The 14,693-nt window shown below is 37.5% G+C and overlaps 1 long non-coding RNA gene across 3 annotated transcripts in view; it reads left to right on the top strand.

The window, feature by feature from the left end:
• The window catches only part of LOC122558431, a 357,678-nt gene that overhangs the window by 310,111 nt on the left and 32,874 nt on the right, over positions 1-14,693 (top strand). For 2 of the 3 annotated variants that reach the window (XR_006314136.1, XR_006314130.1), the window contains 2 exons: positions 2,402-2,435; positions 4,012-4,014. This is a non-coding gene — a long non-coding RNA (uncharacterized LOC122558431). Of the gene's footprint in view, positions 1-2,401; positions 2,436-4,011; positions 4,015-8,533; positions 8,611-14,693 lie in introns of those variants that run through there. The other variant, XR_006314135.1, reaches the window with a different exon arrangement.

Raw genomic sequence — 14,693 nt, 5'->3', positions numbered from 1 at the left:
AAGCTTGGTCGAAGAGGTGGATTTTAAGGGTCTTAAGAAGGAGAAAGAGATTTGAAGGAAGAGAGATTTAGAGAGCCAATCAACTATTTAGAGAGAAAATTCCAAAACATAAACCTAGATTAGATCCTTGAAGCCTGATATACATTTCTTTAATATAAAATATATCTATCTTTTCTCAGCATATACTATGAGGTCAAAATGAAATCACTGAATGGAAATTTATAGGAAATGCACACATGTTTTTTTAACTATGTTGTGGCTTCAGGTTAAAGATAATCAGTGCCATTGTTTACCTCCCTGTGTGACTGGAGTATTTTTTTTAAAAGCTAGAAAGTGTTTTGTTTTAAAATATTAGAATAGCCTCACCAAGTTACTGAGTATCTGTACGAGCAGTATCTTCTTTTTCGTCTTCCCCATCCCTCTTTCTGAAGTTTCAGGAATTTCAGGGTGCAGATCTCTAGGCAACTGCAGTATTACAGTCTGCCTTCTGCAACCAGCCATGCTTACATGGGTGTGTCTGTGTTGTGAGTGTCGGTAGGCTATTCCATCACAGCAGCATCTTACTTTTAATTTGCTACCCAGACACAAGCACTTGCAACAGGCTTCAAAGCATGTTGATAAAGAAAAGGAGTGCTGGCTAATGTACTCTGCTCTAGTGACAAGTGCCGAGGTCAATTGTCTTGCTGTCTGCCGCCACTCTGGCTGAAGTGAGCTCATTCAACATAAACAGAGAATCAAATGTGTGACCTTCCCAGTTTGTAAGGCTCGGTTTGCTAAACAGCTGCACAAAGAACTCAGCAAAATATTTGTGCATGTTATTTTAATTGATACTTGTTTGAAACAGCATTTGTAACAAGGCACTGTTTTACCAGCCTGTCAATAATATTCCAAAACCATGAGAAACTCTATTCAGTTGTCCTATAAACAGACCATTGTTACTTTTCAAATATTTAGTCCAGATTCTGTTTGCAGTCTTGTAGGCTAAAACATTACCTGACGTGATATTAAGCCATTTAGCAGAGAGGGACTGAGATTTAATTTCTAGTTTTCATTGCTGTTCAACCCTGGTTCAGCTTACTCAGTTTGGATGCTCAGGGGCCCTCAATTGGGAAGGGGAACAAATAGCCAAGATACTCTCTTCTGATCACTATTGAGTGACCACTACTGAAAAATATCCATATGTCAGCATTAACGTAAAACCTTTATTACCCTACTGTAGACTTACCATTTGGGAAAGACACGAGAAAGCTGCAAATGCACTCCAAACTGTGCATCAGTAACAGTTAGCGGGAAGGGGTAATAAACTGGAGGAAGGGAATGAATAATTAATTGAATGAAAAAACATTCAAAATCTGGTATATCTCACGGGATGTTAAAAGAAATAATGTCAAGAGTTGGATTTCTCTTCACAAACCCCATCCATACCCCCACTACTTCCACCACCATTTATTCAAATGAATCTATTTATAATAGTTTAATGATCCTGTTCTGAAAGATTTGTAATACAGTATTGGAGACTCAAACAGAGAGCCTTCATTACAAATGATAATTGGCAAACGTCTCTTTCTTTGCATCCAGGTCAATGAGAGAAATTTCAAAATAAATGATACGAACATTTTTTTCTGACTTCATGATTATGACCCAGTCTCAGTTTAAGAATAAATGGCATATTGTTCTGTGAGCACTCCCTTAGGAACCAGTCAGTTTTCTATGAAATAAATACACAGTGCTAAACCTATATGTGAAGCTGTTACCAATCCTTCCAGGAGCGTGAGTGAGTGAAGTTGATCCTTTGTCGTTGAAATTCAATCAAGGGCATTAAAGTGTAAACCAGTTGGAAAAACAAAGTGCTTAGGGAAATCAGATGCGTAAACAACAACAAACATGTACTTTGTAATCTTCTTAGAGAAATTAATGAAGGGAAAAACCCCTGTGCTTGGAAGGATAATGATCCGCTGCGATCATATAGCAGCCCTGGGAGGATCAGTCTGGAGGTGAGAATGAAGCAGACTAGATTAAAGTAAACCCCCACAGGAATAAAAAAAATTAGGAGTAAGGATCAGAGCCAACCCATGCACAAATCCAAAATGATTTTCTCAATGTGGAAAGAGAGGTCTCAGTTTATTTTCGGGGAATTCACGCAAATTGAAACATTATTACTTCCAGTGTCACAATTTTCACGATCAGCCTTTTTAAAACCCAAATCTTTTCTATAGGTTGTAGGCAACAAAATCTAAAAACACACTCAGTATAAATATTTTCTGCTGTCAAGATTAGGCCTTCCCCTGAGAAAGTGCTTATTTTCATAGAAATTTCCTTTGTGTTTGCTCCACCCCAATTGCATATTCCTAACATCCCATGATCTCCCACTCCCTGATGGACAACTGTGGCTGTGGTGCAGAATCTTCCTCAAACAAATCGCGTAAACAAAGGGGGTAAGTCTTGTTTTTTTAATGATGATGTCTTTAATCTGGCTATTGATCTAATAGGCTGCATCCTGAAAGTTTGAAATGGGCCAGTGGAAGTGCGGAAAGATCGGTGTTAGAAGGAAATAAATGTTGATTTGATTGTAATGCCTCTGATAAGAAGCAGTTGTTGTTTTTCAAGAGGCCTTTAGAAGAAGCTCTTCATTAGTGCTGGTTATCAATGATTGTTTCAATCCCTCACAAATAATTTACAGATGAACCTCATTCATTTCTGTCAGCCAAAATGCATTTAACCATGAGAAGTCAAGATTGGCCAAATAAAGTCAAACGGTTAAGTGCAGTTCAAACTGTTTTCCCTGCACTTCTGAAATGACTAATGTGCATTTGGAATCAAAGATCATCATTCATCTTTTTGTTTGGCCAACCAAAGGTTAGCAAGTGTGCAAAATCTTCAGGCAAAATGGTCCTTAGGTTTGAGTTCTTCAGGCATTTTTCTATTGAAGCAAACTATATTAACACCAACAAATATGAACCTTGTAAAGACCATATGGGCAAAAAGCTACATGATGTGGCTACCACTGCCCTGCTTGTCATCCCCAATCATGTTTAGTATAATCCTTGTTTTAATTTACTTTGCTTGTATGGCACCAGTCTTGCCAGTGCATTCCTCCGGGTCCCTTCATTCCTGCCATTTATGACAAGGAATATGCAAAGGCACAATTATTCATCCGCTAAGGTGACAGAGAACCGCTCTGCCTGGGAATATGTTTTCAGTGGCTCAGCATCTTAATGTCAGTTGCTAAAACACTTTGCAGTTATGAGCAATACTTCAGAGACCTTTTTTATTAATATGTTGATCTGAGAAGCGATTAGGCTTGGTATACATGCGTAAGTATATTTATTTCAGGAGAGATAATCTTCAGTATTTCAAATTGATGACATGAATAGGACCTTATATATAATGCTATTCAGTATATTACTGGCATGCTGTCTTTATTTAACTATTTTGTTTTATTTGGAGTTGATTTCACTGACTTGGATTTATTTATAGATTCTATTTTTAGTTTATTTCACACAGCAAAGTAATGTGCAGTAGGAAAATGCAAGAAGTCTCAAGTGCGGCATTCAGTTTCTTCATGCCATGATGTATTGCATTTGCCACGGTCAGAGCAGTTTTAACAATGGCTTTCATTTTCTTCTGCTCTGAAACCATTTTCTTTTTGCAAGGCCTATTCTCCGACACTTCTCTTGCCTTTTCAGGGAATCATTTGCAATTTAAAGCTCACCTGGTGTGTTCAGTAACAATGGGTTTCAGCATGAAATGGTTCAAGGCCCTGCCTGCATGCCTAATGAGGTTGATGTTGAGCTATTTAGCTCTTTGTCCCACCATAATATCTACTTAATGCAACTCAATGGGAGTGGATTGTTAGAAGCGTTAAAGATTCTATTAAGTCTTTACAAAAGCCACTCTATTCTGTTTCCATCTCTATAGTGGTGGCAGCATAAAATTTAAGAACGCAAGAGTGGGAACAAGTGGTTCAAATGAGCCCACATAAAGAAAATCTGTTGGAAATTTTAAAGAAAGTTTGTTACAAAATAGTAAGACCCTTCAGTTACAAGATTATTGCAATTGTTCTTCACTTAGTACACAACTTGTGACAGTCAGAGTTTTATTCAGCAACTTTAAAGTTAAACACTATTATATGCATTAGCCCTTCAACCCCTTTCATTATTTGCACTTCACTTTAAATGTTTTTAAATCTGATGAGGTCAAAGGACAGTAGCAAATCAACAATAAAACAATATAGATTAATTCACAAGCCAGACTCCACCTGTTATTCTTGCAGGAGATTATTTAAACCATGCCCTCTTGGAATAACACTAAACATAAGAAAAAGTATTTATTCAGCCCTTTTTATTTTTTCCTTGTGGGATTTTATCAGACATGCATGGTGCTAGCCACCAGCTATGAAAAGCAGAGTGTAGTAGGGCCAGGATTTCACACAGTTGGCATTGACTTGGCTTGAAGAAGGGAGCACTAAGCTTTCTTTTCAGACACGGTAAAACCCTCCATCTGGCCACCCTAAACTCTCAGTTAGCTTGTTCAACTTGCTGTCAGCTGATTGGGCTTCCTGAAGCAGAAGTAACAACATCAATAGTGTAAACCCTTGCCACTTGAGAGTATTACATTTCATTTCATGCTTGACTTAATCAAAACTGGGGAAATGAAATTTACACCTTTTTGATGTTCTTTTCCCTGCTGTTTAAGAGAAAAAATCTTAACCCTTTTGATCTTCACAAGGACCTACTAAATGACCAAATATGCCAAACTGCCAGGAGCAGACGGCTGGCAGTTGCCAAATTATGTCAGGTCAACATTCAGGCGCTTGCTACCACACTGTTTCAGCAGAAGTCCCAAAATGGAAAATGACAGTTGCAGTAGAAATACTGGTTTAATTACTCATTGGTGTGATGAGCCCTCAAATCAAGCTAGGCTCAGGGATAAATCTGCATCTTGCTGGCTGTGTTCTGCAATCCAGCATCACTGTGCACTGTTTGCTCCTCTTAATGAAACTAGGGTTGTTAAAGCAGTTGGCAGTGTCCTGCTGCTCATGGCACTGTGGCTGATCGTGACAAACACATGCAAGGGAAAAGAAAATGTTTTTTTCTCTCTCTCTCTCGGAAGCTTCCAGTGGCTCGGACGCTCTCCTGCAGGCTTTCCGCCTTTTTCTCACCCTTACTAAAGCCTCCATTTGTGACTTGATGAAAACATTTGTGATAGATAATCAGATGCCTGTGTCTTGCAGGGAACAACGTCGTGTTTGTTAAATATAAATTACCATTAACGCAGATAGCATTGCAGAAGGCAAAGGGTTTTGACACGTTTTCAATGAAGCAGGCTGGGCTTCGATGAAGGGAGCCAAGTGCCTGTAAAGAAACTTGTCTGGGACCGTGATGTTCGGACAGTTTTTGTGTGACAAGATACATAGTTTCTATTCAGCTATGGGGAGATTATTGGTTACTATAGTTTCACTAATGCTCAATTGAAGCTGATGGCTAAGCTGAACAGAATAGGTTAAAAGGTGCCGATGTTCAGACCCACGAAACCACATGTTGAGAGTCAGGGACCAAACAAAACAAAGAGCCCATCTCTGTGTTCTTTGATGTCTTCTCTGAGGGTTGTAGAGTGAGAAAAAGAGAATACTCTGCCCTCAGATTGGATGGCTTGATGGGACCTGTGACAATACTTTAGTGCAAAGAAACAATCTAATGGTCCAAACAAAATAGGGCAATAAAAAGCATTCACTGCCATGCGTATTTATTTTGAATTTATTTCTCATAACTTTTGAACTAATATATTTTCGCTCCTCTACCTTGCCTTACCAAAATAAAACGCTTTACGTGACCTGGCCTATTGGGATCACTTCACATTTACTGGATGAATTGTCTGCACCGTTACATAAATCAGTTTGTAAGTATGAGAAATTAGTTTTTTTAATGTTTATTGAGGTCTTGTTGTCAAATAAATGGCATGTTACATTGTGCATCAGCTAAGATTTAATATTTGAAAAAAACGACTGCATCATCTTAAGGCAGAATGCATGTCTGTTTACACTGGTGCCCTGAACGTCACTTTATATTTGATACTGCTGTAAAGTGGAGGAGTGCCTAGGGCATGTAATATTTTTATATGGCTTCTGACATAAATCAATACTGGTTTTAGAGAGGAACAGTTTGAGATAAAACTGGAAAATTAAGGATCCACTATATATTTTTAGAGTATACTCTTCTAAGCATTTTGAAGCAAAGAATACAGACAAAATGCTTATGGCCTTGCATTAATAAGTAATTATCTCTATACTGAAAGTTAGAAGCAAAGCTCCTGAATGATTCCATTAACTTCTTAGTATTATTTTGACAGCATTAAGAAATTTCGATAGGAGGACAAAATTTTAATTTTACTATGGCACTATTAAGTCACATACCACATACAGCAGAAGTGAATCACAAGCTATTAAATGCACTATAAAGAGAAAGCATTACATTATATTCAGGATATTTTGGAATGCAAATATTCATTTGTGCTGGAGTCTCAGACAATAAGCAATTACCACCAGAGCTAACATATATTAAATCATGCTCATTGCCTCTTAGTTCATGTTTAATTTATATGCAGCAAGCTCTAAGTCATGGTTTTCATATGAGTATGTAATTTGTACTTACTGTGCTCGCCAAGTAAACACTTTAAGAAAATTCAGTCCTTACAGAAAAAAAGTCATTAAACAATAGCATTGGGATCACTGTCCTTGAATTTGAGTCTTTAGTGATGCATCAGTGGGTTTACAATATGCAGAATTACCAAGCATATTAATGACCAGATGCAGTACCAGCTCATTCTCCTCGCTGAAATCTTCTTATGCAAATACCCCATGAATCCAGTTCAAAGGGATGGTTTCAAAATGAGCTACTACACACATTCAGATGAGCCCTTTCACTGCCTGGGAGAGGCCCTGTAAAAAAGAGTGACATGAGAGAAGTTTGGACACTTGTTTTTATAACTGAACATGATCCTGTTATCATAATCTTATACTAGTTTCTTGCTCAGTTTGGTTTTTGATTTCTAAGTATTTAACAGAGGGGGATAATCTCAGCTTTTGTACCACTATGTACTAAATTTGGCTCTCAATTGAGAAATTGTTGTGTATGGCTGCATGTTTAAACTATCTTTTCAGTTAAGAAGGGGTATAGCGCTGAATTGAATGGTCGTTTGGATTTGAAAACTGCTTCCATTTTGCATTAGAATGTAAGGGAGACTTCCCAAGCAAATTAATTAAAAGCACTTAGAAGTTACGGTTGGTAAAAACATTTTGTTGTAATTTATGTTTTTCTGAAACATAGATGAAAATTCAGCAAATAATTTTGCATTATATTATTTGAAAATCTTGAATTTGCTGCTGATAAAAAAGTTGATAAAAGAAATTTTGAGTCTATTATTTTTGTTTTGTTGATGATACTATGTAGAACTGGCTATTAAATATACTTCTGAATTTCCAATTGATTTGAATTTTACACTTAATTATTTAGATGTTAATTTTCCAAAACAAAACTAGTTTGTTTTTACATTACTACTATCACAAGCTGCTTTAAAAAAGACAATGAAATATAATTCATAGCAATAATGTTAATTCTCATGTCAAATAAGTACATTTTCTTTATATTTTAAGTATTCAAATATATTGTGAGTAGATAAAGAATTACACTAGACCGTTTGCCTGAACATATTTAGTTTGTATTATACCTTGTGATTAAAAAGAACTAATCTTATATTGTTACCAAGCAGCTTCCTGTTGAATGCTGAATTTAGTAAACGATTACATGGATTTATTTTTGCTTTAAACATTTTAGAACCAGTTTCTGAAATATTTAAAAAAGGAAATAAATTGAATAACGTAATAAATCTTTTGAAAATTCTCATATCAAACTAATGATCACATTTCTGAAGGCAGCAGAGAGTGTGAATAATATTTAGACTGCATTGTGCAGTTTCGGTATAATTGCCATTTTAGATCTCCTACACTCATATGAAAGTTAATGACTCAGTGGCCACTGGCGGCAGCACTTCACAAAGCATTTGCAGTCCGTCTTTCATTAGCTGGTTAATAGGCAAATGTTACTGTAATCATACTGAAGTAGGTGGCATTACTTGACAGCCCAAATAAAAAGATACATTTTACTGCTGCAAAATTGAATATCTATAGAAAGTAATGACTATTAAAACGGTATTTGTGACAGAAGTGTCTTAAGAAACTATAAAGCTACAGACAGAGCTGAAATCTTGCTCATTGAAAATACAAGCAATGTGTTCATTGTATTCTGTATATAAGGAAAAGCAGCATAATAGGAATCTGCACAACAAAAGTTTGGACTTAACAAAGGTATAAAACTAATTTTCATTTGAATCCAGGAGATGTCACATCTTTTTTGTCTCAGAAAATATAAATGCACACAATACATTTATTAAGAAGAGACAATAAAATTGAAGATATGACAATTTTAAGTTATGGCCGGATGCAAAGCAAGCTTATTGTGTTTGTGTTTGTTTGCAGTTTTTTTTTGCAAGCTCCCATATAAATTGAAGTGGGTATGCAGCCAGCACAGTGTATAGGACACCAAATAAGTGAGTTAAGGAGTTCATGAAACTGTCGTTAATCTGTCTTACTTAATCCTTCTCAATTGATTCCAGTGTGTGTAGGTTTTGAGAATTGATTCCCAAGGAAGATGTCAGTCCACTGTGCTGCTCTTGGTTGATGGCCATGACTTGCTGATCAAATTTCGTCTACAGGGGAATACTAAACCTTATTTCCAAGGGCCTTCCCCTCACTCACCAACTCTTTTTGACTGGCATACTTTATTTCACAATGTTTGCAAGATTGTGATTTGTCGTAATAATGACTACAATATTGCTGATTTAACTTGGCAACATTTTTGCAGGTTATCAAGGAGTCATTAAGATAGAGCCATGATCGCAGAATTAATTAGTAACAGAATTATTTTGAGTTTAGCCATTCTTTATTCTATCCTTCTTCAATTAATGGACTATCATAAATAATCTCCCTTTCGCAATATTCATTCATGCTCCAAGAGACAAGCCAACCATTTCTTTGTACAGACACACAATTACAAATGTTGAGTTATGCATTGATATTTATGCTTCTAGAGAGCAAAGGTTTTCAACCATGTTGAGGATAGGTTCAATGCCACAGTTTTCTCAAACACAAGGCCATTAAATAGTTTCTTCAAAAATATTGTTATATAAGCTAATTAATCTTGAATTGATCATGACCAAAAACATTGTGACTAAAAATTGGTAAGCATGAATATTTTGGGATGACCTGCCTGCTGATCCTATTGAGTATACAAATGTTGTGCTGTCTTCTCATTTGCTTGATTGCAGGATAAATATAAGGAAATAAAAAATGCAATCAGAAGTAGACCAGCTGGCCTCACGATCCTGCCATGCCATGCAATATGATTACTTATCTTCAGCCTCAAGTCAAATTTTTTGCCTTCTCCCCATATGCTTGATTTCCTAATATCTTTAAAAATGGTGCATTCACTACTTTTTGAGGTAAAAATCTCAAAAGATTCTCTTTAAGTCTATTATCTGGAGTGTTCTAGGTTTTCCAGTCAGGGAAAACATTTTTTCAGTGTCTACCCTATCAAGCTCTTTCACATAATCTTGTATATTTTTATAAGATCATCTCTCCTTCTAAACCCCAAACAGAATAGGTGCAATTTACATTGTCTCTTATCACAGGACCAACTGTCTCATGCCAGTAAGTGATTTAGTGAACTTTTGCAGCACTGCCTGCAATGTAAGCAATGCTCAAAATACACAGGGATGGTAGGCAATTGACCCCTAAGATCCCCAAATTACTCGGGAATATTCACTTTAGGGTGGTGATCATAGCTAATCAAAGAAAGATCATCCCCTCCAATACAATAGATGGAAATGGTGAGAATTTGCTGTTGCACTGATCACAGGGTGCTTCTCTCCCATCCTTGCTGCAGGTAGGCTTATAGTGAGCCTCTCACAGCAAATGCAGGAGAGAAGCAGCCTATGATTGGAGCAGCAAGATTAATGGCAGCAGTCAGCAAGGCTGGAGGTAGCCATGAAGCTTGGGAAAAGAGAAGGAAAACAGCTGGCCTGAGAAAGGAGACTGAGTAGGGAGGAAGGGGCACTAGTCCAGGCCTGGGCAGTGAGGCTAAGGGGCAAAAATGGAGCAGTGAGATCAATGAATAATGATAAAGGCTGGGCCAAGGTGACAGGATGGAGGCCAAAACTGGAGCCTCAGCAGTGGAGCTGAGAAGCAAGGATGAAGACCAAAGCTTGGGCAGCGGCTGTGGAACATGGTTTGAGATCAAGGCCAAAGAGTGAGGAATGGAGAAGAGGGCAGAGACTGTGGCATAAGTGAGACCAGACCCCAAGGAGTGGAGATGATGAGGATGCTGTGATGCTGGGGAGAGAGGTCAGTGAGTCAAAGGGTAGGGATTCTGGCTGAAGGAGAAGTGAGGCTGAGACTTGTATACTCAATAGGACCAGCAGACAGATCATCCCAAAATATTAGTGCTTACCAATTTTTAGTCACAATGTTTTTTGGGTCATGATCAATTGATGATTAATTAGCCTATATTAGAATACTATTAGAAGTTATTTAAGGTTGAGGGAGTGAGAGACCACAAAATCGGAGGTGATGAGTCTTAGCTACAAAGGATGGAAAGGGGTCAAAGGTGAGAAAGAGAGACTGGAAAAGTGGAATAAACAATTTTAAGCTGTTCAACAAAAGAATCATCTAACTGAGAACAGGAACACTGAGAAGTGAATCCCTGGCACATTAATGTAGAGTTTCTAGACCTGCAAGAGTTCTGCAGCTGTTATGTGGGGAGAAATGTAATAAATGCTATTGTAATTCACTCTGTGCTAATTGTTTGTGTGGTAGTACAGAACTCAAGTGCTGATGTATGCAAGTCAAAAAGCTTTGACAACATGTATCTTTTTCAGCAATAATCAAAACCTGTATCAATTGTATAACTTAAAATTGAAAAGTTTTCTGTCATAAAGATTTGCATTTATGTGCTATCAAATCTCAAAACATCTTACTTACTCTGAATTAACTGAGGTGCTATTCTGAATTAATTGAGGTGCAGTGGCTGTGTTAGAAAAAAACATTCACCAATTTAGCTGTCACCTCACCAGTATGTGGAAAGAACGTTTAGCGTGATGGCTTTTTATGTATAGAAGTGGTGTCAGTTCCTTTTTTGAAAAAAAGCATTTGTTGTTAACTCATGCCTTTTGTCATCTGCTTAGTAAAGTTATGTTGTAGCCTGCTATTGTGTTTAGGGAATTAATGTTTTCCTTATTATACTTTAAGTTGAATGGAGCAGAGATGATTATTGGGGATATTGATGAATTCTTCTAATTGTCTTCCTAATGACCCCAAATCCTGCATGTATCAATGTGAATATGGCAGATGTTGTCACTGGCTGTCACTGACTATCACCTAATGAAGTAATTAGTGAGACTGGAAAAGGAACCCTAAAAACCAAAAAGCAGCCCTTTAACATCAAAAAGTAGCCTTAAGAAATCTCCAGAAGATCTCTTGAATAAAATATTGGAGCCTTGAATCAAGTATTGTATATTCTTCCATAAATATGAAGACCAAAACTGCACACAGTATTCCATATGTGGTCTCACCAAAGTCTTGTAAAATTGTAGCAAGCTTTTTTTATTCATGTATTCCAACACTCTTCCAAAAAGGCCAACATGTTGTTTTCCTTTCTAATTGCTTCTTGAGCCCACACACATTTTGTTTTGCATTTTTGTACATCGACACCAAGTACCTCTCAACATCAACATTTTCAAGTTCCACACCTTTTTAAGAAATACTCTGTTTTTCTGCTCTTACTACCAAGATGAAAAATCTTACAATTTCCCACATTTTATTTCATGTGTTGCCCACTCACTTGTTTATACTTGTTTGCAACCCTTTGAGTCCACTTTACATTATATATTCCCACCCACTTTATATTATCAGCAAACATTAAGACAATACTGTACTTTTACATCTGTCATTGACATAGATTGTAAATAGCTGAGACACCAGTACTGACTTGTGCCATCTTGAAAATGCCCCATTTCTCCCTGGTCTTTGCTTCCTGTCTATTACCCAATCCTGATTCCTGAAGAAGGGTTTATGCCCGAAAAGTCGATTCACCTGTTCCTTGGATGCTGTCTGACCTGCTGCGCTTTTCCAGCAACGCATTTTCAGCTATTACCCAATCATCCATACATGTCAATATATTACCCCAGTTCCGTTATTTTCCTGACCTGATAATTTAACCTTGTGTCTAATACCTTATCATCTGTCTTTTCTAAATCCAAGTATATTACGTCTACTGATTCAACTATTTACATCCTCAAAAAAACTCCAATAAATTTGAGAACTATGTTCTGGAGGGAAAAGTTAGTAGAAATTCGAAATTAATGTACCGATTGTAGTGGATCTCCATTTTTGAATGGTACAAGATGAGGGAGATTGATTATGCATCATTTGCCATTTTAATTGGGTTTCCTTTATTTCTCTTTTGTCTGATCACTGTAGGATTTTCTACTTACTCTGCTAAGACTTCCTGCATAATGGATTCCAGTATTTTCCCAAAGACTAATATGAGATGAGTTAGCTCGTAGTTCCCTGGTCTCTTTTTCCTTGCATTATCCTTTGAATAGTTGTGTTACATTTTTGACTTCCAATCTGCTGGACAATTCAAGAATCTTGGAAATTTTGGAAAAATCATAACGAGAACAAGTTTAGAGCTCTGGAAAGTAGATAATAAAACCTTGGGGATTTATTGGATTTTAGTCCCTGAAGATTTTCTAATATATTTTCTCTGATATGAATTACCTTGATTTTCTCACTCTTCTAAATCCCCAGGTTACATTCTATTTATGGTATGTAATTTAAATTCCACAGTGAAGACAACACATAATATTGACTCAATGTCTGCCATTTCCATACCCAACACCCCACCTCCATGGCTGATCTGATTGTAGTCTCAACCTTACATCCCCCCCTACTCCTGTAAACATTAATTCCCTTATTTGTTAGGAATCCATCTATTTCTGCCTTAAAAATATTCAAATACTCTGCCTTCATTGTGCTGAGGAAGAAAATTCCAAAGAGTCTCAACCCTCAGAAATTTTTTTTATCTGTTTTAAAGGAGAGACCTTGCTTTCAACTGGTGATCCTAAATCTAATCTGTCTCTCATGGACCATTAACTACTTTAGCTACAATCCTCAGCTCTTACAGTCTTCTTTCACATTCCTGGCTCAATCACTCTCATTATTGACTTTTCTTTTTAATCAACATTTTGCTGGTTTGCTGTCTTATTAAAAAAAATTCTCAATCCTCAGGCATAATACTACCCTTGCAACATTATAAGTATTTTTTTAAACAATTCTTAACTTTCTCAGCAAACTATGGATGGATATTACTTGCTGAGTTTTTGTTTTATATTGGAATTATCTTTGTTTAACATTTTGAATTGCTTCTTTAAATGTTTCCCATCGTTTATTTCTTACTAAACCTTTTAGTCTATTAACCCAGAAAAACTGAACCAGCTCTTCCCTCATACTTAAATAATTGGCTTATCTAATGTTGAGCTGAACTGCGCTACTGGTGAGCTACATTCTCAATAATATGCTAACATTGCTACTGTCTTGCCGTGCCATTTAGCAAGGTACAAAGCCTGAATGCTTGCCTTGCTTGTCAGTAGCCGTCAGTCCAGTTAAGGAGATAACCTTTAAGCAGGGGATCCCAGCACAGTAAGCCAATCACAGCACCTGATACCAGTCCAGGCCCTGCACGGCATAGTCAGAGTCAGAATTCTCTACTCATAAGGGGTGAGGAGTTGACTGAGAGGCTGCACATCACCCACCTTGACTCTTTCTGTGCTATTGTGGGCTGTTTTGCTCATGAAATGAGAGATAGGAAAGTACTAAAGAGGGCACAGCTATGACATTTAGTGGAGGTGGGGCGGTGTCCCACAGGAGTGAGTAGGCAATGCAGATAGTGCACAGGGTGAGTGGTGTCACAGTTTGGGTTGGGTGAGTGAGAAAGATGTTACAGGCAATAGGGAGAGTGGGAGAGCATGAGCCTTGGTGGGTGATGGGTACAGATAGAGTGAGTGTGACGTATTAGAGTCATAGAGTCATAGAGGTGTACAGCATGGAAACAGACCCTTTGGTCCAAATCTTCCATGTTGACCAGATATCCCAACCCAATCTAGTGCCACCTGCCAGCACACAACCCATATCTCTCTAAATCCTTCATATTCATATAACCATCCAAATGCCTTTTAAATAATGCAATTGTACTAGCCCCTACCACTTTCTCTGGCAGCTCTTTCCATACATGTACCACTGTCTGCGTGAAAAAGTTGCCCCATAGGTCTCTTTTATATCTTTCCCCTCTTACCCTAAACCTATGCCCTCTAGTTCTTACTCCCCGACCCCAGGGAAAAGACTTTGTCTATTTATTCTATCCATGCCCCTCATAATTTTGTAAACCTCTATAAGGTCACCCTCAGCCTCTGAATCCAGGGAAAACAGCCCTAGCCTGTTCAACCTCTCCCTATAGCTCAAATCCTCCGACCCTGGAAACATCCTTGTAAAACTTTTCTGAACCCTTACAAGTTTCACAACATCT

Source organism: Chiloscyllium plagiosum, chromosome 17 (assembly GCF_004010195.1).
Source record: "Chiloscyllium plagiosum isolate BGI_BamShark_2017 chromosome 17, ASM401019v2, whole genome shotgun sequence".
Lineage (NCBI taxonomy): Eukaryota > Metazoa > Chordata > Chondrichthyes > Orectolobiformes > Hemiscylliidae > Chiloscyllium > Chiloscyllium plagiosum.
This window is presented reverse-complemented; position numbering and strand designations above follow the sequence as displayed.